Source organism: Ischnura elegans, chromosome 12 (assembly GCF_921293095.1).
Source record: "Ischnura elegans chromosome 12, ioIscEleg1.1, whole genome shotgun sequence".
NCBI classification, from domain to species: Eukaryota; Metazoa; Arthropoda; class Insecta; order Odonata; family Coenagrionidae; genus Ischnura; species Ischnura elegans.
In genome coordinates this window covers 11,438,860-11,466,772 of record NC_060257.1, presented here as the reverse complement: position 1 = coordinate 11,466,772, position 27,913 = coordinate 11,438,860, and the positions used below count along the sequence as shown (strand labels likewise).

At 37.3% G+C, this 27,913-nt stretch overlaps 1 protein-coding gene across 2 annotated transcripts in view; it reads right to left on the bottom strand.

Annotated features, from left to right (window-relative positions):
* Positions 1-27,913, bottom strand: part of LOC124168795 — a 332,814-nt gene that overhangs the window by 119,032 nt on the left and 185,869 nt on the right. The window lies entirely within an intron of this gene.

The following is a 27,913-nucleotide window of genomic DNA, read 5'->3' as shown; positions in this document are numbered from 1 at the left end:
CCTTATTTTCCTAATTTTTTGTTAATCTTAAAACCCATATAATTTATTATCCTACAGGGAAGTATAGTCATTTCGAAATTAAGAAAAACGATAGTTTTTAGTTTGCAACACACTGAAGGACAGCTGAATCATGGGGTTCTAAATCTGCGGTGCAATAGCCTCGGGTATGAATAACTTAGGGGATGTAAAAATATCGTTCACCTGATATCGATAAATATTCTGTTGGTTTGTGTACGCTGCACTGCCACATATGATTTTCTGAATGCATATTGGATATGTCGTATCGATTGGAATTTAAACAGTGGCATTTGATAATATACTTTTAATTTATTTTAGTTAGGAAAGGAATGCTAAGAAAATTTTCAGCAAAAATTGATAACATAAATTAAAATAACTATTTTGAAAAAGATGTTCGGGGATTTGTTCAAAAACTTACGTACAGGCAAGTGGAAGTTTGAAATTTCTACGCTCCACAAGCAAATTAAAATCACTTTCACAAATTCTGCGCACTCAAGAGAACTTAACTTTCCTTCACCACAGTCAAAGTAGAAATGAGGGTATGATACACGTTTTAAAATATCTAGAAGTTCCCGTGGAATTGTCTACCTAAACTACCCTGTCTTCATCGTATCTGCTTCAACAACTTTCTTGTGCTTACTGTAGGTGCAGAACATGAGATTGTCACGCGATCCATAATTTTCGTCCATAAAATTTTGATTATTTAGTTGCCATCAGTAATCTATGTTTCATGATTAGTAATGTTAAGTCACTGAACACTGCATTATTAGCCATCTTCTTGAACATTATTCTCTTCATCTCAAGAGTAAAACATTAGATTTAATGACGCTTTTTGCAGTTCGTTATTTGTTCAATTTGCCGACTTGGGTGGCGGCGGGGTAAAATGCTCGCCTGTCAAAGAAGTGTCGGGTTCGAGTCCCGCATGGGTAATTTTCCTTTATCAAGCGCAACGTTGTCGCAGAATAATTTATTCACGCCATTTATGTCAATATTGATCCGTCGGTACGTATGAATAAAGTATGAATTTTGTAACGTAAAGCTAAATGTGGAATAGTATTTATTCAATAAATTTGAAAGAAATAGATTTTTACAAAAATTCCAACTCCCGTAGAAGTATTGAGAAAGTAATACAAAGCATATTCCGGAAATGTTATGGATTCAGCGAGCCAATTTTTGAAGCGACACAAAAATCGTTCATTTTTTCGTTCCCATGGAAATACCTCCGTTAAGACGGCCAAGGGCTCCACTCCAGGGTGTTATAAAACGACCGTTTTCGAAATTAGAATCCTGAGGGTCAGGGATCGGTGATTGAAGAAGGTATAAGGGTTTCAGCTGGTATCTTTCTGGTAGGTCTTTTTGTATGAGTCCCAGGAAAACAACTCACTTTGTCGAGGTTTGAACGCTTTTAATAGAAGCATGGTCTTCGATCGTATCCAAAGATAACGAAATGAACTTCGATGAAACGTGCAAGTACATCGCATGAAAAACCTCCACTGTCTTCACCATAGACCATTTGAGAATCGGTGTCTTGAAGCAAAACATAAAAACGGTGAATGTTGAGCGTTAAAACCCATACAGCTTCAATAACCTTACCGCGGCGCGGCTAATCCAACTCCCGACGCGCGGAGAAGAACCCTGCCGCGCGATCGAAAAATCAATGTAATTTACGGCGACGCAAACTTATTTCAAAGAAAACTGCATAAAGACCTCAAGAAATCTTCAAACAATGCTCTCATATAAGTTACTCTGCGCGACCTTGCCGAAAACCTATTTGAAACTCTACCTAAATGTAGAACTTCGTCGAAAAACAGTATCCACCATTTTGTTACTGCACGGTAAGAATTTATGGGCTGTATTCTTTAAGATTACGGAAAATTAAAGAAAAAACACCATGCTAACAGATTGTGTGGTTTTTTATTCGGCAAGAATCCACCCATAACTTCACCATTCACTTACTTTGGAAGATTTTCAGAGAAAATTGAAGACGGGCGTTTTTATGGAAATTTGCTCACGTTTGAGCCTCTGTGTCTCAGTAACGGGTAGGATCTATGTCAAATGAAGTACATATCAATAAACTTCAATCATTTTTGAGTATACCTGCGAAGTTTCAAGTTTATAACTCAAAAAAAGCCATTTTGTAATTTTGTCCGGCTTTTTCCGATTTCCGCCCACTGTGCGCCGTCGCGATCGGAGCCCGCCGACGTCTCCAGGGAAAGGAAAAGGGATGGAAGGGCGGGAAATAGGGATAAAACACTCCAGTGCTATAAAAGCAAAGGAGGCCCTACCTAGCGAAACCAAGCATACGCAATTTCTTTACCACCATCCCGGGGAGATTTTTTTACGAGGAAGAAAAATCCCAATGAGAGGGACAGTGGGAACGGTTTAGAAGCAACTCGCCTGGTGGAAATCCCCAGAAAATTACACCCGTATCATACGCCGGGAAAGAACAAAATCATATAACTAATCCAGTCTAATCGCCGGAAAAATACCAGATATTCCTTCATTGAAAATGCTATTCCAAAATATTTGGGTACACACAGCCTTCGCGCGATTTGGTCCCAACATTAGAACTCAATGATAAATTAATTTCTTCGATAGACGTGTAAATTATGCCCACATAGATACGTGTTGAGACGGGACTCATGGACAGGCGGCTCCCTAAATCGTCGCCTCGTTGAACGGCGTGAGTTATAACTCCCTCAAAATCCTTCTCTTCTGCCACGACCACCACCACCACGCCACCGCCACGACTCTCACGGCCTTCTCTCCTTCCCAGCTCCAGCAAGGCCGAAAAATTTTCTTATATACGTGTGTAATCGATTTAAATAAAACTTTCGTAAACTTTGCATGTGACTTGATCATCTTTTTATTGCGATAAAAGTAAAGGTAGCTCAAAATATCTAATGCGCCCTCCCTCCCTTGAGTTTTATTATCTACATCCGCTACTGTGCCTACTAAAGGAAAGAAGGAAAGCAATGCTCATCTCACATAGCAATTAGAGCGACTCACTCTCTCAAAAAACCGCGGTCAAGCTACTCAGTTGGTATTGACTTTTTTATGATCTGAAGCTAAATGAAAATAAAACAAAGGCCATCATCTTTGACAGAAACCTTTACTACACGTTATATTTTAACTAAATACCAGAAACTAGGGCCAAAAATTGGCCTCTCCACTATGAAAAAAAAGTAAAAAATCTGGGTGTAATTATGGACCGCGACTTAAATTGGAATGCGTAATTTCCAAATAGGATAACTAGTGACGGGAGGAGCAAGAAAGAAATCATAAGCAGAATAGCCCAGGCGAAGAGAGCATTCCACCAAAAGAAAGACCTGCTTACAGCGGGAAACTTAAATATGGAAGTAAAGAAACAATTTATAAGAACTCACATTTGGAGAATGCTCCTATACGGAAGTGAGGCATAGACAATGACCGAAGTGGAAAAAAGCGAGGATAGAGGCCTTCGAAATGTGGTGCTACAGAAGAATGATGAAGATCAAATGGATCGACCGAGTTAGTAACGAGGAAGTCCTAAGAAGAGTAGGAGGGAAGAGAAGCCTCATGAAAACCTTAATAAGAAGACGGAACAACCTTATAGGCCACATCTTGAGACGTGATGGCCTGATGAAGACAATCGTCGAGGGACAACTGGAAGGCAAGAACGGAAAAGGAAGAACTCGAACAAAATATATATGGAACAAGTAAAGAGAGATGTGAAAGAGAAGAAATACGTAGGTGTGAAAAGATTAGCTGATGGGAGGACTGAGTGGAGAGCTGCGTCAAACCAATCCTAGGATTGTTTACCAGTGATGATTACTTTCTAAATATTAGGAGCATAAGCCATAAAACGCTCTATTAGTAGTCTTTATACAAAAGAAAACGCTTACTGCCAACATATATATCCAACGAAATGATCTTTTGATTTTTCTCCCCATAGAAAAATCTACCAATTTTCGTTGGTGAATTAAGTAATGGTTTCGCTATTATTGGGCCCCGTTGTTCCCATGGCAACGCGGGTTGGTCCCGATCCCCTACCATCCCTAACCTCTCCTTGGAGGCGTCGATGGGCTCCTATCGCAGTCCCACGTGGTTGAGTCAACGGGGGAACTTTGACAAAGAGAATCCCAAACTTCGCTTGACACTTGATGCTACAATAAAAAAATGTGAATTGGGAAACACTAAACCTGCAGGTAAAACCTTTTTACAGACATTTTTGCAAACACGAATTCATTGATTTAAAAATATGGCTGCAGTCCATGATAAATAAGACATCGCATACTGTCTAATTATAGTGATATCAATTCCATTAATATTCACACACAATACCTACCCTCAATGTAGTGAATATGCAATTACTTTGCTCCCTGCAATTTATTTCCATTGGAAAAAGACGACATTATTTCAATCACGCCTGTTATAGAAGTAATTTTCACTGTTTCATAAGCAATTTCCCTTGGCATGAATATACGCATAAAGTTACATACCTACTCCTACCTACTCCCATAGTAAATGCTCTTCATGTTTCTTCGGCCATTTTGTAGAACACCTTGGATTATAAACTTTTATATTACAAACTTTTATGTTATTATAAACTATTACAAACTTTTATAAACCGTTTTAAGAATATTATCGTCCTCGGACATATTGGAAAAGCTAATAGGGTAGTTTCCTATTATTTTTTTATTGCCTAAATCGAAACATTATTACTCCTGGAGTACGTATTTCACGCCTTTAGACTTTTATATGACGATACATATTTTTCGCGATTAAATGAAAAGTGAAAAACTTCAAGCGCGCGAAAACGCGACGGGTAAGTATTAATGCCGAGAAAAACTCCGCGTGACGTAGTTCTGCTTCCCGCTGCCGCAAGTGAGGTGACCTTGGGGCGAGGCTCTGAGCGCTGATACAACGCAGGATGCTAGCAGGTAGCTGAGTACCATGCTAGCTGGTAGCTCTTGGCTTAAATAAGGATTATTAATACCTTATCAAACGAAGAAAACTTTCCGAACTTAGGCAATTTTAATAGGTGATTAGTAAGACATGTTTCTCTGAGCTCTGCGCCTCGTGCATGTATTGGTAATCTCAGACGATGTAAAACTCCTATCTACTCGAAACTAGGTCCCTGTGACGTCACGTGGAGTGGCATCGCATGGGTGCCAATCTGGCCTTTGTCAAATGAGGATAAAATTGACCCTTGCCATTCGTATAAACCGGTAGGTATTTCTAAAACCAAATAATTTGTGTAATATGAATACACTAATGGTGGGTAACGAATCGCAATCAATGCCTTTCGTTTTCTTTGATGAAGGAAACTACCCTATCAAATAGTTGAAATTAAATTATGATTACGGTTTACATTCTTGCTGTTGTTTTATACAAGGAACCAAATCGCATGAGCGAATTAATATTTAACGTTCTTGTCCGCTCTGCGGTGTGCCCATTCTAGCGCTATGATAAAGCCTATTTATTAACGTTCCCGGAAAACTGGCGGATTTCCAAATGATCAGGGCATTCTCGCGATCATATTCCGGTGATTTGCGAGATTAGTTATCGCACATCTAGGAGTGCACTTCAAATCAACCCTAGGTCGGCTATGTGTACATTAAGATATAATAGCAGGTATTTTGGCCGCACGTTTGCGATAGGGATGCACGGTAAATGTCAGAATATCGACAAATCCTGAGCGCTTTTTCCCTGCACATGTATCGAAATGTATGGCTTCATTATTTTTTGATGATATATCTTTATGACGAGTTTAATTTACCATTCACCAGTCTACGGTTGATTTTTCAAATTTAAGACGCATAAAACGGATGTGTTTGTAGTAGTAAGTTAGGAAAATTGTTTATAACATGCAGTGATTAAAAATCCGTAATCGCAAACAAAACTGAGAAGTAATTCTTTCCGTTTTGCTACAAAAATTTTGTAAAAGTTAGTGAAATGAGATTTTGAGTGGAATGTACACTGAAAATCTACTAATTACTGCTACATGGGCAAAGGCCTTACCCACGTTGGGATACGAATTGTGATTGCTAAATGGCTTAGCTCTCGGGAATTAAATTAAACGAGGAAGGAAAAAATATTCGTTAAAGTAGATCACATCCATGAAAGTTAATAATAAACATTACTCCGAGAAACAGGAATATTTTACGGCAATGTGATAACATTACTTGATTACGGAGGTTTAATGGACAATGCAAATATCTTTCTTCATTAAAAATATAAAAAAACTGAGTTTGGGGAGATCTATTGCTTTTCCGGAGAGACTAATTACAATTCAACAAGACGCAAATGAGCGGCCGTTCATTTTCACAATGGATCACATAATTTAAAAATATCTTCAGATCCTTAGATTTTTCTGGCATTATTTCTTAGGGAACCTATTTTTTGCGCTTAAAATGAAGTTACTCGAATTTGAGCGCTTGAGATTCGCATAGTTTTCCAGCTAATTATTTTCAATTTTGGTATCAGGGAGCCAAATTTATCAACTACTTATTGTAGAATGCCTCTTGTTCATGCCTCTAAAATTGTGGAAATTATAGTAAACATCGCACATCACAATTGTCAATCCCATTGCGTCAGGAGCATCAGGTATTGAATAAAGTAATACAATGACCGAAATTTGCTCTCCCAAACACTAACCAAATAACGGGAGATTAAGGAAAAAAGAGCGGTTCATCATGCAAAATGCACAGAACATAATTCCTTACAAATTCATTCAAATTAATATTAACAGATTTGAGAAATTCAGTAACGTAAACACATTATTTTGGCGTACGGATCCATTTTGATGATTAAATTAAATCTGATACACTGAATTAAATCACAATTTTGGCCTCAAAAACTGCGCGAGTTAACAGTTTTCCTGGTATCAATTCTATTTTTGGGTGAATCCGCCAAAAAACCATCGAAACATTGTACCATTCAGAGCAAACTAATTTTTTTCTGTAAAGTCTTTAAGAGTTTACTGTTCCTCTACAATAAACGATTATTATCATTATTACTTTTAATAGTGAGACATGAGTGAAGACAAAAATACACGTTCGAACTAAATGGTCTAAATCTAACGAAAGGTTCGTGCAACAGGAGTGACACAGGAATAATGGAAATAAATTAGAATATTATTTTCAGTTTTTACGAAGTTCTCGTCCTAGCATCCTCAAATGGCATACATCCTTAATTTTTGTGTGTACATACAAAAAGTACTGTGCAAAAAAACCGCTGGATGGTAATGTGTCCAGTATATGAACCAATCCACACGTGCTCTTTCGTTACTCTGAAAAATTCACGTATCCTGATGGTTTTATTTCCGAAATCCCCATGAATGGAGATGAAAACTGGATATAATCTCACCACCTCATCTCAAAAGCAGTAAAGGATGAAAAGGGATATCGTTCAAACTATTCTACCCCACTTTCCACCACATAGCTAAGTCTCGTGCGATTTTATAAAACATTTTTAGAGGGTCAACGGTGGATATTCTACTGGAATTCGTGGAGATAAAAAGAAGGGTGGAACTCATTGCTTAAGATTCAAACTGTGATTTTTGGATTTTCGCTGGATAACGGAATGGAAGCGTTGGAAAAAATTGAATTCGGATTTCCGCGACCGCCCACGATGCTCTAATTTTCTCGACTCAAGAGGCCAATGAGAGAGGGAAGAGAAGTGTTTGGAATATCGGGCTTAAATAAGCCTTCGGGTCAAGGCTTTTCATCGGGTTGAAGTTTCGGGCGGGAATAACGAAACGTACTGAAACCATAGGCACGATAACGCAATCCTTTAGGGAGTGATTCGGTTTGCAAACAGCTGGAACCCAGGTGGTCAAGCATGTATATCACGCCGACTCACGCCCTGGGGATGGTAAATGAGTTTCCGACACGTGTGATTTATGAGACAAGTAATCCTGGGCAATAACTGGAAATATATGAACAAAAAAAAATATGAAATAAAATATTTGACGAACCTGGCTTTATGATAGCAAAATTGAAAGTGATTACCTCGAAAACTATGGGAATAGCGAGCGCTCAAATTTGAGAAACTTTATTTTAAGCGCAAAATTTGTGAAAAATTTGGAGCTAAAACCACAAGCAAATTTTGGAGGTAAAAACTGAAAGTAAATATTGGTCCTTATGTTTCAAAAAATCAGTGCAAAAGTCATGTCTGATAGCAGACAACTCGAACACTGCCTGATGTCCATCTGCCAAAATATTCCTTTAACCCAAGTTTCTGGTACAATCGGGACTTTTCAAACAACATACCCTGCGTCTCTAAGTCACTCGAAGTGATTTAACCCGAAGGTTGGTTAGCATTGGTGAGGATAGAGCTCACCGCAGACTAAGCTATGGGCACGTGAATTTCAAACAATTAGGGCGGGGGTAGCACGTCAATACGTAAATGGCTATTTCGTAACTGATATCTCGTAAACGAAATATCCGTAACCACGAGAGCACATAGCGGCGACAATTGGTAACCAGACAAATCGAAACTGACTTTTTCGTAACCTCAGGCTATATTTTAATAGTATGCATGTATAGGAATAAAAATATTTGTAAGCAGCTCGCCATTCGGTTACTGGATACCCTAAATCCGTCAAAGGTACTTACATACCGCACGTAAACTCGGAAATATTATCTGAGAATTGACAAGGATCGCCTAAATATTCTGTTGTTTTACTGCGATTCGTACATCGCTCAGATGGCTTTTTGATTCGATCTCAGTTAAGTCAAATCAAAATAACGAAACAGCTTTTAAAAATATTCTGATTTATAAATACTATACCCAAATAAATGACATCATCAAATCCAAATTCTCTGGGCTACTCAACTAGGATTTCTTAAAACCTTGAGCTCCAATTAGATTATTTTTGAGGGTTGATGCCGGCTGTTTTTATTGTTTATTTTTATGATTTTTTCTCATAATGTAATATGGACAGTTATGAAAACAATTGTCCAACAATGACGACTACTTCTAACATTTAACCTGGCGTTAAAGTTACAAACCGAAAACATGTTTTCAAAAAAGGTCTATTACCCTTAAGTACTAAGAATAAAAAATAAACTTTATCTATCACTTTAAAAAAATCTACGGTTAAAGTTACCACAAAATAAATATTTAATTATTTCCTACATAAAAAAAATACAAGCAATATAGGAGGCCACAGGGCAGCAAACACTGCAGTGTTGTAAGCAGTGAATTACTGAAGTGTTCGTGGTTTTACAACGTTTTAACAAATAACTAACCGATAGGGTACAATAAAAAATTCGCCCAACAATAACGAATAGAATTATTTAATATTAATATTATTTTGCGCCAGCTAAATATTAGTTTCAACTAATAAAAAAGATTACACAAAGAATATTCGAAAGCAATAAACTCTTTTTCCCCAGAAAAGAAATTCTTACGGTCCTCATCAACATTTTCATGTTATTCCGGACCACAACTTCAAAATCGAAATACATTGATGCTCTTCGATGGTTATTTATTTTTACCAGGAAATGCTGCCCTCTTTCATTAATTTTAAACGTTAACGGGGCCAACAATGTTATTTATCCAACGATCAATTTGCATAAATCAAAATATATGAACCACCTCGGTAATATTTACATTGAATTCCACGTCTGAATATATAATTTTAAAAATGTTCCGATGGTCAAAGTGATCCACTTAATTATTAAACACGACAGAATATTCAATGAATAATTTCAATACGCCACAAATGCTATTAAATTTAATAAAAACAGAATTGAGAAATTCATCAACGTAAACACATTATTTTGGCATGCCGATCCATTTTGATGAGTAAATTACATCTGATACACTGAAGTAAATAACTGTATAACTGCCACAAAATCTTCACGAGAATATTTCTTCTAGTATTATTTCTATTTTTGGGTGAATTTGCCCAAAAAAACCATCGAAACAGTGTTCAATTTCAGAGCATCCCGAAATGGAATACGGTCTTAATTTTCATTCATAATCAAATTTACTGAGCGAAAAATCTGCTGGACACGGAAAAGCTTTTAGGAATCAGTCATTTACCAATTTTATCGAAAATATACGGGATTATTTTTCCATCATTGACGTAGCTATCTACTTTTACTATTTTGAGCAAAAATAATTGTGAAACGGCTCCGATGACTGACAAGGAAATGTCAATTTGGGTATGAAATCGGAGCAGAGATAAATGTATTATTAAACGCGTTCTTATTCGTAGAACAGGCAGGGAAGACTTCACTCGTCTGTACAAAACTTGACGGAAATTCGGCGAAGAGATCCACTGTATCGGAAATAATAGTGTATAGCAACTAATCGCCTCATAATTTTATTATTTCAATTGGAAAATTGAATGTATTTCACCAATAGACAATGAAATTGGCCCATTCAACCAAACATACGAAAAAGACATGATAAAACCTGAATTTAAAAAAATTATTTGCATAATTCCATAGGATCATCGAAGCTTCGGTCACTGAACCAGTAATAACAAGATTATTCGTAAACCTCATTAAAATAGATAAAATTTCGAAATAGAAAGTGGATCAAGGGAATGACCCATATATAGGATACACAGAGGTGAAAAAGAGTTCAAAAAGGAATGGGATGCTAATGTTCACTGGATGACGCGGGCATTGAAAACAAGAGAAAAGCAAATAGGCGCGGTGGACATCAAGGGATGAATAAAAGAAAAGGCCTTCGGGGAATAATAGAAACAACAGACGTAGGGAAAAGCGCACTGCATTGTTAACCATTCAGACATCGGTGGGATATGGCGGGATTCTTATTTGTGGGGAAAATATAGGTTATGGGGAACTTTGTGATTATTATAACCTTACTTCCACTATATTCACATTATGCTTATTATCACTGCCCGAGGAGGGCTGGAGATCACCCCCTTTATGGAGAATTCAATCGACGCTACGTGAATGATGTTTGTCGACACATTCTCTAGCTATGCAAAAAATGTCAAGCCAATTGGTTTAGTTTCAAATAATTCGGATGTGAAAAGCTGAAATGACTGGAATATACCCTTACCACAAGGTGCAGACCTATCGGTCCCCTTCTCCAGACACCATATAATACAGTGGACAAGAGCCTTCAAGATGGCTGAGTAGTTGACAACCAAAATCCGAGGTCGGCATCGAAAAAAAAAATTCAATTTTATTTTGGGAAATAGGAATGGTTAGCACATGAAATATATCAGATTTTAGCACAAAATATTTCATTATATAAAATGGCTACATGAAACAAGTAATTTAGAGTGCAGGATAATCGTATGAATACTTGGAATGATTAAAATTTAAAAATTCAACCATGAACGTTAACTAGCTTCAACATGTAAAATTCAATAAATGCAGCTTCATAATTCCCAAAAAATTAAAAAACAATATCAGCGTAAAAAATTTCTGGACTCTATTATGCATTAATAATCGCAAAGGCGCGCGTAATTATAACATTTATTGCAGCGTTTTCATGAGAATGTATACTCCTTTGCATTAAAATTTTATGAATACATAGGTGTGCTAAAAATTTAGCTATGAATGTTAACTAACTGTAACATCTCAAAGTCAATGCATGCAGCCGCATAATTCGCAAAAAAATATTACAAAATATCAACGAAAAATAATGCTGGGCATGTGAAGTATTCTTAAATGATCGCATAGGCTCGCGCGATGATAACTCTTAAGTGCGGTATTTTGATGAGACGGCCAAATCCTATGCTAAAAATTTGCACGAATAAGCCATTTTTAAAATGTAAAAATTCAACCATGAATGTTAATGTCAATTAGGAATAAAAAAAGTAAAATTTAACACGTATAATTCGATAAATGCAGCAGCATATTTAGAAAAAAATCTCACAAAATATCAACGCAAAAATGTTTTGGGCATCAGTATGCTAAAATAGTCGCAAAAGCGCGCGCAATGATGACACTTATAGTCTATTTACTTTATATCTGCGGGTGAGCTTTCGTGAGAGCCCGTACACTCTCGGATGGGTTCGCTGATAGGGGAGGGGTTGTACCGAGAGAAAGAGGAGGAGTGAACATAAAGTTGCCAAATGTACGTTGCCGCCCTACTTTGTCACAGGAAACGTGCGAGTCATAGATGGCCACAGGTATTTTGGCCCCGGCGCCGAGACAATATACCTACTCATTTGGAAGGTTTTGAGGATAATCCTTTCACAGAAGCCCATGACATTGTCAGCTACGACGCTGAATGAGGCACCGTTGGTGGAGGGCATACTTAGTCACATACTAGGATGTAACATAATGTAAGCAAGCCACCGAGTTGTTTGTTTAAATTATTTAAAATTAACAATGGTAGTGAGGGACGCGGAAAAGAAAAACGAGAAGTCGTGTATGGACGGAAGGAAGAGATAGACGTGTTATAAAAGATTGGGAGAAAAACTAAAGTAGTGTGTTGAGAGAGCTTCGAAAAAGACGTGTTTTATAAGATCGGCAGAATAAGAAAATAAGAGAGGACGTAAAGAAAAAGGAGGCGCCCACAAGAGAGGGAGGGATGAAGGAAGATATCCGGCAGAGAGTGGAGTTGTGGAGTACTGTACCATCCGGCAGCGTTTGAGTGGAGACGCGAGCAATGAACCTGATAAGTAGACTTGAATGGTTATAATAAATACACAAGGGGAAGGGTAAAAAGCCCATCTATATATATAAAAGAAAGTCGAAAATCGTGTTAGTTAGAACACTTATAACTCGAGAACGGCCGCACCGATTTCAATGAGATTTGGTTCTTTGGATTCGCCTCAGGCGGGGTTAACATATAGGCTATTAAAAAAAGGATAATTTCACAAAAAAAATTCATCCCTTTCCTATGGACATGCTTTTAGGAGTTATAGTAACACAACAATTGATAAGTCGGTCAAAACTACAAATTAAATAATTTGTTTTGTTTTTACCACTTTAATAACTGAATTTAGTAACAATATAACATTTTAATTACTAAATATATTCAAAATATTAATTAAATTGAAATTACATTTAAATAATTTAATTCGAGCTGATTGTAAGCCCAGCCGTGGCCCAGCTCGAGTTGACACTTCACTACCGTGTTTGTAAACAAATCTCCAAGCAATTGTTGACAAACGGTAATGTCCGTGTTCCTGTCGAGGAATCGAGTAGTTTGCTCATCAACAAAGAGTTCCAGAATATGATTGATCACCAAAAGAATCAAAGATGGTTGATTTAGCGAGCAAGAACGAAGATGTGGATGACTAAAACGAGGTAAATTCAAATAGTTCGTACTCTGCATGGATTCGAATCTTTTAAATGTGTAACAAACGAAGACGAAATTACCAACTATCTATCTGAATATTTAAAGTCCTTGGACGTACCTGGCTTACCAAGGCACGATTTACAGAAAAATGTAGTTTCTGTGCTCATTATCTTTCGAAGCCTAAACCAACCATAACTATCCAACGGAACGTGTTTGATCATTAAAAAAATTGGTGATGAATGTGATTCACGCAACTTTACTCAAAGGAAAATTCAAAGGTTAGGAAGTCCTCATTCCGTAGATTCCATGATCTCAACTCATATGCCCTTTTGAGCTAAAACGTATTCAATTTACAATTCGTGTTGCATTCGTGATAACGATTAAAAAATCGCATGGTCATTCTTTCAGTTTTTGTGTTGTTTGTGCTCATGTGCTAATGAAAACCCATGATTTTCTCATGGTCAATTTAGCGTGCTATGTTCACGAGTCGATAAACCATCCTCTGTATTTCTTCCTTCGCTTCAAGTGCGTAGCTAGGATAGGGGGTTTTGGGCGCAGCTAATACAACGGGTCTGTAGGGTATAGAAAACTCGCTAAGGTAAGCGGGAAGTGTGGGGGCACTTCCCTCAGACATTTTTTGAGATAAATGGTTCAAAATAGTGGGTTTTGCGGCTGTGTGAATTGTTAAATATGTTTTGTTTGTTAGTCATCCGTCCCCCTAATATTAATAACAAAATCTTTCATAAAAAAAATTCTCTAAGCCCTTGGGGGGGGGGGGGGGGTTATCCCCCAAAAACTCCCCTCGCTGCGTCACTGCTTTGCTTCGCTATATTTATTTAGCTTCATCCGCTTCATCTTGCGCCTGATAACAAAACAAAAACTGTTGTTTATCAGAAGGTGCTTGACGCAAGACATTAAACCCGAATGTGTAGGACTCACCGTGGTGCGTTTACGCATGCAGTACGTTTACGCAGTGCATTTTTTCTAAACAGAGATACTAAAACTGGCGCGCCTTAAGTCATTTAATGCGAATGCTGCTTCATAGGGGCTTTTCTTGCACGATTTTGAGCATCAGTCAAGCGTCGGTCTGGGGTCGTGTCAACCTGCCCCCTGAATGGGCCAAGTGTATGCAACAGACTTGGACCTATAAACATTTTTTTACACCTAATAACGCAAATAGCCAACGACTGAATGCGTATAATTTTTATTTCATGAACTGCTTTATTAAACCACAATGCCCAAAATTTCTTAAGCTAAAACGTAAGAAAATTTGTTGAAAAAATCCGCGTAAACGTGCTCCGATTCACCCTATGTAGATTCAATAAAGAAAATGTCTTTCTGACATGCAATTTTGGTACTCATTTACGTAGTTTTATTGAATTTGTACCCTTATTTTATTATAATAAATTAAACATGATTAAAAACGATACAGCCGCTCCTGATTTATAAATGGTGTAAGTAAACTGTAAGTTCATTGATTGTTAGGCGGTACGAAGTTCGCCGGGTCAGCTAGTTGGAATATAAATGGAAGTTATGCAATCTGTTTGTTATAATGATCTATTGTAACTTGGGCCCAATTAGTCTTACTTCATGATATTCTGAATATAAAAGTGCAAAAGTGATTTTTTGTGCATGTTATTTCATAATTAAGTGTGTTTCTATACCCTAAGGTAACACGAAACCAGATAAATAGGAGGTGAGTAGTGTTACATTAATTGGTAGTGTTACAAGGAGAACGCATGAGGTTTGGCAACACTGCTACACGAGCAGATTCACGATGTTCACTCGGCGGAGGTCAGAGAGCGACTCACTGAGGCCACGCCCACTATTTTTTGATTGGCAAAGGCAAAGTCACACGTCGACAAACTTTCCCTCCCATCATCTCCACTTGCTTTGGCCACACCAGCTCACCCGCAGAGATAAAATGAACGAAGTATAGTGCAGCGTTTTGATGAGGAGGTCAAATCCTGCGAATTTCCCTCCTTCTCCCTCTCCTGGCGGTGGTTTACCAACCCGACCTGAAGCTCATATACTCCCTGAGCATTCACGGCCCTAATGCAAGATTTTTCTCGGAAATTTACGCGGGGCATTAAGGCGCTTCTGGGGAAACGGAAAGCATCTCGTTTCTCGCGGTCCTGAGGAGATGTTCCCGGCAGTTCCTGGAGTATGCACGCTCGCGCAAGATGGGGAAAAGGAAGGAGGCTTCCAAATTATTGGGCAAAAGAGACCTTTCGCGCCGGCGAACACAAAGTGGGTAATGCATAATGGATTAAGTCCCTTCGGAGTGCGGTTCATAGAAGCTAGGGTCGTCGCGCCATTAACATATGGCGACTCACGTAGCCAATGGGAGCACAAGTCGTATCCAACGGTGTCACTTCGCTCTTCCCATTTTCAGGAACTCAGTATACCGAGAAACGCGTGATAGAAGCAAACGCGAAGATGGGCTGTTTGTGAAATTCAATAATTAAATGAGCTCAGAGGATCCTTGAGGAGGGTGAGAAGACTACAGGACGCTTTCGGGAAGCGGTATGAGATTATTTCATGAATATATTAACACACAGAGAAAAAACTCATTCACCTCGATCGGAATTCGAATCTGGATCTCCCGATTTCATAGAAGAGTATAGTTTCATAAAATCCCCCGATATTCGATAGAGTGCATTAGTCAGTCATACAACCGAGGCGTATTAAATAGCTTTACTAGCTAGAGCACTCGACCGGAGATCCTGGAGAACCCGGTTCGAATTCCGATCCAGGCGAATGATTTTTTTCTCTTTGGTATTTTCGCACAATTTGTGCATTGCTGATGACTCCGTAAAGTTTTTACCGTGGATTGTCGTGGTACAGTGAAATTAAAATATTTAGCATTGGAAATGCTAAAGGTTAAGGTATAATTTGCCTCTGACATTTTTTTCTGGTTACGTCATAGAGGGTCAGCTGCTGCTACTTTTTGCTAGTCAAAAGAAGATAAAACAACAGTCGCAGCGCCATTCGCTAATTTATTCGCTAATTTGATTTAGCAACCGCTTAAAAGAAACCCTTATCGATAATTCTGGCTATTATTAGCGGTCCTCTAGTTAATTTAGTGAAGAAATAAGCGAGTTATACTACCATTTGTTTTAACTGCTTCCGGCTTGTTAATGCAAGCTGTGACTAATCATTTTAGTCGGAAGGACTGAAGCTAGTAGTAAACTATGGCTAAACCATATTAATAGCCTATCAATGCTAACCCTTAGCTACGAAAATAACGGAAAAAAACTGGGAATCCATAACGGATATAGCCCCTTCGAATTGTGGCATTAGCAAGGGTAGCAGAAGTTATCCATCCATTTACCCATTTCCGCACACCGTAGCTACATGGCTACATCGTATCATTCTGAGCATAAGAGGCTCCTGAAGAAAACTAGCACTACTTTTTGCTGTCAAATTGTTAAAAAAAATATGTTCTTGAAGCTTGAAATAATTTATTCCACTCATTAGTCTACTTCTGAAGCCGGTCGAAATAAGTCCACTGAAGCAAAGAGACGGGTAAGAAACATACACTTATTCAATATGGACGACTTCTGTGTGTAAACTACGTACAAGTACCATAAAGGTAAGCAGTAAATGGAATTTTTTATTATTTTAACTGTCCTCCATTCAAAAATATGCTTTCGCTGAAGATTTATCCTTTGTAACAAGGTCTCCCGTGGAAATTAAACAGCATTAGATTCTGACCTCGTTGCCACCCAGGGTAGCTAGCAGTAAGTTTTCTGAAAGAGGGTTAACATATTACAACTCTCAAAGTTGCTAACAAAATTAATTCGCACCCATGCGCATGACTGTATACAATGTTAAATGTTTCTAAGTGGTTTGTAATCTTGGGTTGTTGGCCAATGATTAAGGTATTTAGTATATAGCGTAATAATAAATGAAGTGATTCGAATAAAAGTTAGGTCAAATTAGCAGCTTCATCATTACACACTGTCAGCGTAGAATCTGAGGAAAAATTGACATAAGACGAACTTTCTCCCCCCAGTTTGACAGCTGAATTCATTCTTGTAATTGTGACCCAAAAAATTAATACACCTCATAGCTACAAATATTGGCCATTTACTATCAGATATAAACAATTAATTACTTACTTCACCAGTGATCAAAAAGGAACTTTACAACATAAAGGTTATGGATGTTACGAGATTTTTTCCCGACATCATCGAAACCAACTCAAAATATACATTTGCACGTATTTAAATTTATGAGTTAAAAGTTTTTAAAAAGATATTATTCTTAAAGGTATCGATTTATGACGTTTTCCGGTTCCCAATATCCATGCATCGCGATCATTCCCATTTTATACAGCAAATGCGAACAAGAGTCGTATCCAACTTTGCTTTACCTCTGCTCTCCCAATTTTGAATTTTTAAGCGTTCTCATGAACACGTAATAGAAGCTCGCGCGAAAAGGCGAGGTTTAAAATTTAATAATGAAATGAGATCAGCTAATGTAGGTTAGCGGGAGAGAAGACGCTGTAGGAAAACTCAGCGACATTATGGATTGGAAGATTTTAAGAAAGAAAGTTTTACGTGGAATTAAAACATTATTTGCCTAGACGAGGACACAAACCAAGTTACTCAAATCGGCGCATGGAGCTTTGAGCTCTCCACCCTCGTTCCATCTCCCTAATCGATCAGGTTCGAGACTAGCCAAAGAAAGAGTTATTTGTCGTGTGAAATTTTTGTATTTCGAGTACAATGCCGTAACTCCTTCGAAATAGGCACCGTATTACTAGCAAAAACAATGAATTTTGCTTGGAAAAAATCATTTCAACAGAATTTGAGCCTAAAACAAGGGGGTGAAGCTAAGTATTACACGAATGACAATTGTGAGGGATAGATAAGACCTTATTTGTTATTTTCAAAGAAAACAATGTGAATTAGTTTTACCTTAAATTTTATTCATGCCACGAGGTGAAGTCTGAATGTTATAGTTGCGAAGTTAGATATTAAATTCGATTGGTACGAAAAAAACCCACAAAACAAAAGGATAAAGATGAATTTACCGGCAGATAATAAACCTGTTAACATTGGGGAGCATCAGAGAAATCGAGCAGAAAAAATTTCCTCATCGAATAACATACTTTAGGGATTCACGAGCTCTTTACCAAGTTATTAACCAATTTAGCCAAAATGAAAATCAGTGGAAAAATGAGATGCGTGTCAGAGCTCGAGATAAAATCCCAAATATTTTCACAAGGAAGCTTAATTCGTTCAACATCCTTCAGATTATGCAACGATCAACGCAGGCTACCGCAATCTGACGTACGTGCGAAGGCGCAATCAAAATTGCGTCGTGTAAAGCGGTGAATTGCTAGAACACATGCGAGAATGCGTGGATGCGAGACGGCAAAATAGCCCCTGTTCTAATTTCGTTCATGCATTCGCACAATTCCACGCCATTTTAGAAATTAACGCAGCTCTAACCTGCGCAATTCCGTGCCCCGTGTCAAACTGCCTTTAGGCCCTTCGAAAAGGCATTGAGAAGAAAAGCGGATTTTATATCGTAAAAAAAGAAAGAAAATAATGATTAACTTGATCGAAAACCAATGTTCTCTCAAGTGCATTCATTACCCAATTTTCTCTTAACATTTGCAATGCTAAGTCCCCTTCCTCTTCTGCTGTGTTCAGCGGGTCTCGTATAAATACTTTTTGTCTCTTCACTATCTCCTAATTTCATTTTCTAATCACCCGTTTCGCTCTCTTTAGACTATCTGGGTAATTTGGGCCACCAGGTAATATGGTCAGCCAAGCAATTGGAGAAACCTTCATGAACAGAAGCCAATAGGGTGGTTTCCTATTATTTTTGTATTGCCTAAATCGAGAGATTATTACTCCTGGAGTACGAATTTCAAGCTTTTAGATTTTTACATGACAATATCTATTTTTCGCGATTAAATGAAAAGTGTAAATTTTCAAGCGCGCGAAAACGCGACGGCAAAGTATGAATGCCGGGAAAAACTCCGCGTGACGTCGTTCTGCTTCCCGCTGCCGCAAGTGAGGTGACCTTGGGGCGAGGCTCTGAGCGCTGATACGAAGCAGGATGCTTGCAGGTAGCAGAGTATCCTGCTGGCTGGTAGCTCTTGGCTTAAATAAGGATTATTAATACCTTATCAAACGAGGAAAACTTTCCGACCTTAGCCAGTTTTAATAGGTGATTATTAAGACATGTTTCCCTGAGGTCTGTGCCTCATGCATGCTTTGGTAACCTTAGACGATGTAAAACTCCTATCTACTCGTATAGAAACTAGGTCCGTGTGACGTCGCGTTGAAAGGCATCGCATGGGCGCCAATCTGGCCTTTGAACCGGTATTTCTAAAACTAAATAATTTGTATATTATGAATACACTAATGGTGGGTAAAGAATTGCAATCAATGCCTTTCGTTTTCTTTGATGAAGGAAACTACCCTGTTCAGGAATTACCTTGAGAATTCTCCGGTTAATTTGGAAAAAAATCCGTTTGAGTGGACAACGTGTGTGTGCAGCAATTGCATGAAAACCATGAGATTTTACAGAGACTCTCATAGCAGTTTTTGGCGCCAAAATTTTTAAAATGCGCTCCTTTGCTTGTCGTTGGATGGAGCGAACTTTTCGTTTAGGTAAAATTTTGTTTGCCCATTGCTGTCGGCGACTAGGGAGTGAAGATTGCTGAAAACGCTCATGTCTCTTTGTTGAGTGAAGTTGTACTTTCAATTTGCATTAACAATACAATCCACTAATTTTCTTTGAAGTTGGTTTTTTTCCTACTCCTTTAGCCCCAAAACAGCAGTTGATTGTAAACGAGATATTTAGGTTGTAACGCGTAGTCGCGATCTTACCTTCTCAGTAAGATAAACATAGCTGTTGTAATTTTCCTTGACTATTTCATTCACTCAACTGGTTTCAACGCTTACGCGTCATTAACAGACAGCTATTTTAAATTACTATAACTGTTTGTATCTTATTACAATGAATTTCAACAATGTGAGCTCGTAAGGAATCGATCTGATTACCTTCTTAAGTCTAGCAACACTGAAAGCGACATTAATCGTCTCGCATTAAGTCTACTCTGTCACTATTGTTCTTTTTTTTCACAGACTGAGCGTTCCATTTGCAAGCATTTGGAAGAGTTAGTAAGTGAAGTGGGGTTTATTGAAGGAGGATGGGTCGGAAAGGGGAGGGATAAGAGGGTAGGTATCAAGGCATGAAAGAAGTAAGGCTCCCGGTCCCTTCTCGGTTAATCTAAATGAATAGCCCCTCGCGTTTACGACGGAGTCCGCTCTTTCCTTGTTTTTACCTGGAACGCGATCAAGGGAGTTGGTGGTAGTGAGTCGGGATGAGGTTAGCCTTCTTTAGGGTAGACAATCCCTTTACACGAACAACGCACCTAATTAATCATTTTCGCACATTTTGCCGGCATCACCGACACGACATTTGTTTTCGGAGTTCGTCTTGACTTCCCATAAATCTGTAAGGAAGGCAGTTCGATAACTTTTATCAATAGTTCTATGACTAAAAATACAAAGTGAAGTAAATGAAAACTTCTTCGTTCAGCTCACTTAATTTAATGGCGAAAATTAGTCAGTTAAGATGCGTTAAAACGCTTAGCGATGTCCTCTGGTCAAATCAACAGCAAATTTTTTTCACTATTTTTTTAAGGGTGAAGAAATATTTTACTTCTGTAGGATACGTTTTTAAACCCATATTTCGTCAAATGTAGGTAGTTGTAATTGGCTTAAACATTCGAATTATGGTGAGAGTGAGCAAACTAATTCATCTATAAAATCGAAAGATCATAACTAAATTATGAAAAATATACAGCCTGGTTTATTTACAACACAAAGTATAGAGGATATATTCCTATGATGTTATACGTGTTTGTAATGTAAAGTTATACGCTGTGTTTAAAAAATTTTCTATATACACATGACCTTTCTGTGAATGATGACAACCATGAAACATGTTCTCATGAATGGCTAAATATTGTTACTGCAGCATGTATGTAGTCAAATTCTGTACCTTTTATTCGGAGGAATAAAACAATTTATCATTATTATATTAATTTTAGCTATTTTCTAATTTGTATATTACTCATAATAAATCTAATTGCATTTAAATTACACTCCAGAAAATGTATTTAAGGATAAGCTCACTCTACTTGATGAGTTCCCTGATATTCAAGCTAGTTCTTAGAATGATGCCATTTCAGTATACCAAGGAAAAATACCTTTTGATAACTCGCAAGAGAGGGAACTCCTGGGTTACGACTAAGTCACGTTCAAATTGACATTGAGCTGTGTGCCAATAAATGAAATTTTAAGAGAGAAGTGTTTTTGCTCAAATGGCAAATGGACTATAATTTTCGAAATATAATTTATAGGAAGTTTTAGTAAAACAGCATTATGTATCTAAATAGTGTATAGATAATAACTTGGGTTTAATAATAAAGTGTCCATCAAAAATATCGATTGCAAGTCGTCAGTTTGGGCGATTACAAAAGCATAATTTGCCACCGTTTCAGAATTCAATGAATTGATCATCTTCAGGACTTAAAAGCGTCACCATCAGATCTCGTTCACATTATGCTATGTAATCGAAAATGGATATACATGAGGTTTACTTTTTATTAAAGCCGCCAATACTCTTCGACATATTAACGACGGAAAGTAACAGGAAAACTCCAGCAACACACAACAATACACAGTCAAGACGGTCAGGGGTCTTCGTCCTAGTAACAGAGTATTGTGGTCTAATGCTGCACTGCGGGTTGAATAAATTTAGGTGATTTCCTGGTACTTTACGCCGATAAAATATGGAAAGGTATTGAGTATTGGCAACTGAAACAAAAATAAACCTCATGGGTATCCATTTCCTATCACCTACCGAAAGGGACTTGAAGGATGAAATGGTGAAAAGTGCCCCCAGATATTTTGAAAAATAAAAAATATACACTTGAAGTGCATCAAAAATTATGTGATTCCCCAATGTTTCAGGCCTAACAATGGGTAGTAACCCCCAAAAAAATTGAAACACGATAACTTCATGGTTAAGTCAAGTCAAGAGATATGAAAAAAACATTTTCGGCAGACATTATATCTCTCGAAGCTTGGAGACTAACTTGAAGCTCCACAGAATGGTTATAATCATTAATTACGATTAATATTAGTGTGATAGGTTTTTTATGTTAATATTTAGTCAATAATATTACAAACTGATCAACAATCGTTGCTCTCAGCAATCAAATAAAATATCCTCCTAGAATACATAAAAGCAGTTATTCGTGTTTTTGACTGTGTTCCACCAATTTAAAAAATCTGAAAAATTAGAATTATACTTTGAAGTAGGGTTAACAACATACATTTTTTTCAGCATGTCTATGATTTCTTAAAATTTTTAATTAAATTTTGAAAATTTCAAACTTATGTGAAAGTTTAGTTTTCGGTCAAAAAATTTTGAAAAAAATTAGGATCGTAGAACGTAATAGTATATACATTTTAGAACAAAGAGAACGATTTTATAAAAATAAAAACTGGAGATATGGTTAAAAAACTAAAAATCGTGGATTCATTTTTTTTGGGCTTAATACCCATTCGCTACCTTGGTTTGACAAGGTTCTAACTGACCTTCAGCTAGTTTTGAGAAAAACCTTGTCAAAGTTTTAAACTGCTCTATTTCTATTATTAATAGGAATTTATTTTTGATTTTTGGCACATACACTAGTGATCCACTAGATACACTAGTAATTATTACTTTAAGAAAATATGTTATTTATCTTATTTTTTTACATGTTTATATGAGTAATAAAATAAGTAAAATGCAGTTAGAACCTTGTCATATCAAATATTAGTTTTTTCTCCTTGCAGTTGGAACTTTGTCACTGTTCTAAATCTGTTATTATTTTACATAGAGGAATAAAAACCGGTGAACACATAGAGAAACATAAACTTAGTTATCTAGAGTGAAAACACCAAATTTTGCAAAAATGTCGGTTAGATCCTTGTCAAACCAAGGTAGAGCATTCTTAAGGCCTGAAACATTGGGGAAACATGCTTTATGATGTACTTCAAGTGTGTATTTTTTTATTTTTCAAAATATCCGGGGGGCACTTTTCACCATCTTAACCTGCTAGACCCTTTTGAACAAGATCTCGTGGTGACACGTGGGGGACTTTCCTTGTTAGAATTTCCCTGTACCAATGAAGAGGTCGGGATGTAAGATAACTAATTCAACAATAAAGCTTCTGCACATCCCTAGGGCTAATCCTTGAGTCCAAAAACGGGGCACAAATTCCCGCATGCGTATAAAAGCACATGAGAGGCGTTGTATAAGGGATTTATAATTGCATCTCGGATAGCGTAAATCTAGGGAGGTTTTACTGCTCCTTTTTATCACTTATCTTCTATATTATTTCTACTGTATAGATACCTTTTTCTCAACTTATACGCAACCAAACTCTACAAATGAGGTACCAAAATGCACAAAATTTATCAGAGAACATGCGACGGCATATCTTATTTCCTAAATATTGCTATTGTTTCCTAAAATTGGTTTTTAAATAATTATGAAAAAAACGGTAGATATTCCTGACGTTAACGGCGCACAAACTGATACATTTGTTCATTTGCAACAATATCTCGCATTCTTTAAATAACTTTTATCAAAAAACCTTTTCGTAAAACATGTTATATGTAACTTGTTTATATAACATATGTGTAAACGAACCTTTAGGGAGAAGGGAGAGAGGAAACAATAGGCGATCGAGATGTGGGGGTGGCGAAGAATGGGGAAGGTGAAGTGGACGGAGAGGAGAGGAACTACGAAGTGCTAGACATGGTGGGTGAGGAGAGTATATAAGATACGGTGGAGACAGAACAGATCAAAAAAAAGGTATGGATGGAGCGAGTACTTAGCGGTGAGAGGATGTACTACAGGGTAGAATGTGAGGTAAACGAGGGAGAGGAAGGTAGAGAATGGGATTTTTAGGTAGAATGAAAGGGAGTAGGCCCTATTGCGAATTGGAGAGGGAAGCACTGGAAGTAGGAAAGGCAGCCAGTACCCTACATAAGCACTCCATCGAAACATGCCTTAATCGGTTGAATACTTTAATGATAACAATAATTAATCATACCCCGTACAGGAAAGCAATATTTTTTCTTATGTTTCGGATATCTCCTTTTAAGTCTTCAACGGGTATCCTGGGACGTTGGAGTATTTCTTAAATCGAGAATGATATGACGATTCTCGGCTTAACTCTTAATTCACGTAAGCAGTTGAAGATAACAGGCAGTATAGATACCCCTATCTCAGGGAATGACCGTGTAATAAACAACGTTGTAAGATGCACTACAGCTAAATTTAACGTAACATGACTTTTTAGGTACCAAATTAATTAACGACACATTCATTCAATCACAGCGCAAACTGCGCATTATTCGTGAAATCGATTTTCGATGAATTAAGAATAGTTTATACGTCTCTATATTGACAAAATAATCTTTCTTTTTACTGAATAATGCAACGATAAATTTGAGCTATTATAAATTAGGGAATATAAACAAAGTGCCTGGCACCTGGCGGCCACAAATCGAAGCATGGGAAAAGTTATCGTGTGAGTTAAGCTGTTTAAACGTCTTTTTTTTCATGATGTGTTGATGGTGACCGCAAAGATTGTGAATAATGCAATCATTATTTTATGAGAAAATGGCGGCAACATAAAACAATGACAGAAGGCTTGATAACATAAGGAGCAGGATATTAACCCTTTCATGACTGTGTGAGATAACTCAGTTACCCCAAATTTTATATTTTGTCCATTTGATATTTTTTGTATTTAAGCTCAACCACTTGGTCGTTATTTTGGGAACACATGATTTTTTACTTATGAATTGTTTTTGAAAAATTCAATTTTTATTGGTGGGGTTACTGAGTTACCCCGCACAGCTGTTGGCGGGAAGAAATAAATTTTAATACAGTATAACTTCATTAATGCCAATATTGTACATGATGTCACCTATTGTACTTGTTTTTTCACAGCATGTTAGTCAATGTACAGTTACAATTGAAAAATATGAAAGATTCCTGCCATTTCGCTCAAAATCAATGTAAAACCCTAAATGTAGCCCACAATGTGTTTATAAATTATGCAAAACAAGATATTATATCATTAAAAAAAGAGCCATGGTTATGCTTACAGGAAAGACTGAAACACAGTATATAATTTATGAATTATAAATGGAGTACCAGAGATAGCCCACAGAGTCGCTTGCTTAAGTTTTCTAGGCACATTCACGGAAGGGTTGAAGGAAAAAAAACAAATTAGGCTATCGACAGTGGTGTAGCGAAAATAGGGGGTCGGGGGGTCCGGACCCCTCCGAAATATGAAATCTCACTCACTTTGCAACATAAAAGAATACCCAATTATTGAAAACTCAAGAATTTACAAAATAATTATTTGAAAAATGAAGTTTTTCGATTATGAAAAGTTTTAAATTAGTTTAAAACCATCTACTGGGTACCTTGTTTTTCAAATATTTACCCCCCTGGTTTTGGACCCACCGAATAAAATGCCTGGCTACGCCACTGGCTATCGACGACACAGAGAGATTACATAGGTAGGAGTTGCAGAAAGAGTAGACTTGATGAAGGTAGTAATGATACAAAAATGATTATGGTATTGGAAAAATATACAGGGTGGAGAAAAATTGTCACAATATTTTAACCCTAGGTAGTTGATACCAGTTGGAAGCAAAATTACGAATGAGTTTTTGGTAGATAACGCACCATTTTTAAGCCAAAGTAACTTCGAGCTAAGCGCTCCGATTGGCCGCAAGCAAATATAGCAACCCAATATATATACATAATCTGCATTTTGACGCTACAACAGCAATTATTTTCGCCAAATTTGCGTTTTAGTCCCGGCATAGACCGATTTTCTATCCACTTCCTCAGTCTGTCATCAGTGGATACCGTGCCGTGACGTCACGCTCCGATGACGTCGTGTTTTCAAGCGGCCGATGAAGATTGATTTTTAAAGACTCATAACTCGGCTAAAAAACATTATTCATCCGCAAAATTTTCGGCGAGTACATTTGAAGTAGGGACCTTCTTATTAAAGGACTTTAAAAAAATTGTGCATGTTCCCCATTACGCCATGCTAAGTTCAGTTACGTCGTTATAAATAAGGATCAAGTCTGAATTTACGCTCACGGGCGTAAATTAGAGCAAAAGCCGTGTCCAACGATGTCAATTTGCTCTCCCAATTTGAAATTTACGACGTAGTCACAGGTTTGTGCATATAAGTTCGCGCGTAGGTGAGGTGTAAAATTTAATAACGCTGAACGCGGAGGACGCTGAAGATGAAGTTGAATAGGAAAGTAGACCTTTCAGGCCGGGCTATATCGTCATAATACTTGGATGACATTATATGAGAGCACTAACTCACTGCGGCATGGCATAGCTATCCACTATGATGCACAGGGTTGTCAAAAACGGCCGGAAATATAATAACGGAGGGGGGAGTATTTTGGAATCATTTTGGAGTAGAAATTCGCTATAACGAAAATAGGAACAGCTCATTTACGGAAAATATGGCCAAAAAATGATTTTTTACAAGTGGGTTCTGAAAAGACCCAGAAAATAAGTAGGTACCAAATGGTGGCCTGTAACCATGTGTTTCTATACATACAGAAACACATGATTCCTATCATAATACGTATATACAAGCAGGATTGCGCAAAATGTTGTCATACTCCCTTCACCCATCCACCCCCCACTCACCCCGTCACCCCAACAAAAACTGATTTTGCATGCGAGTGTTGTGAAACAAAAATTGTTATTTTATTTCATGCTGTTTCTTCAAAATATATCAGGAGTCACAATATGAGTAGAACACAAGGAATGTAGTTTAACTATTTGTTTTTAATTCAAAGATAAAACCAGCTAAATATGTAAGGAGGATAATTCAGCAATAGCCTTTGTCTATTTTTCATTCTAGCGAATTTCTACTCCAAAAATACTAATACAAAATACTAATAAAATATCCCCCATTCTAAGATTTCCGGGCCATTTTTGACAACCCTATCCATCATTGAGGATAGCTGTGAGGGTCTCATAAATTATCAAACTCTAATCGCTATGGATAATTTAAAAAATATGGCAAACGAGTCTATCCCTTGGTTTTTCCCAATACAATCACGCTCAGTTTCCTTGATGCTACGTTCCTATCTCCTGCAGCTTATTGCCACCGTTCTTCCCCAAAGTCCAAGTTTCTAGCTACTCTATAAATTTAAATTAATAACACTAAGTTAACCTAGCTAATCAAAACCAATCTAAACTTATCTAGTAGTTTTTATCACTGTTCTTCTGTGCGTATTCTAATTCCCGATTTTTTCCTCCTTAACGTCATCAATCATGCATAAATTCCAAGTTTCCGAGATATATCACGAATGGACATCATGGTACTAAATTAAATTTAGCCAACATTTTTAAAAACTCCATTCGTCTACGTGTATTCTAGTGCCCAGACCTTTTTTGCTTATTGTTGTCCACCTTTCTTAAGGTACGTAGGTAAATTTCCTACACCTATTACAGATGGGAATTCATTTTACTAAATTAAACTACCTCTTTCCGAGTAATGGTGGACAATTTACCTAAC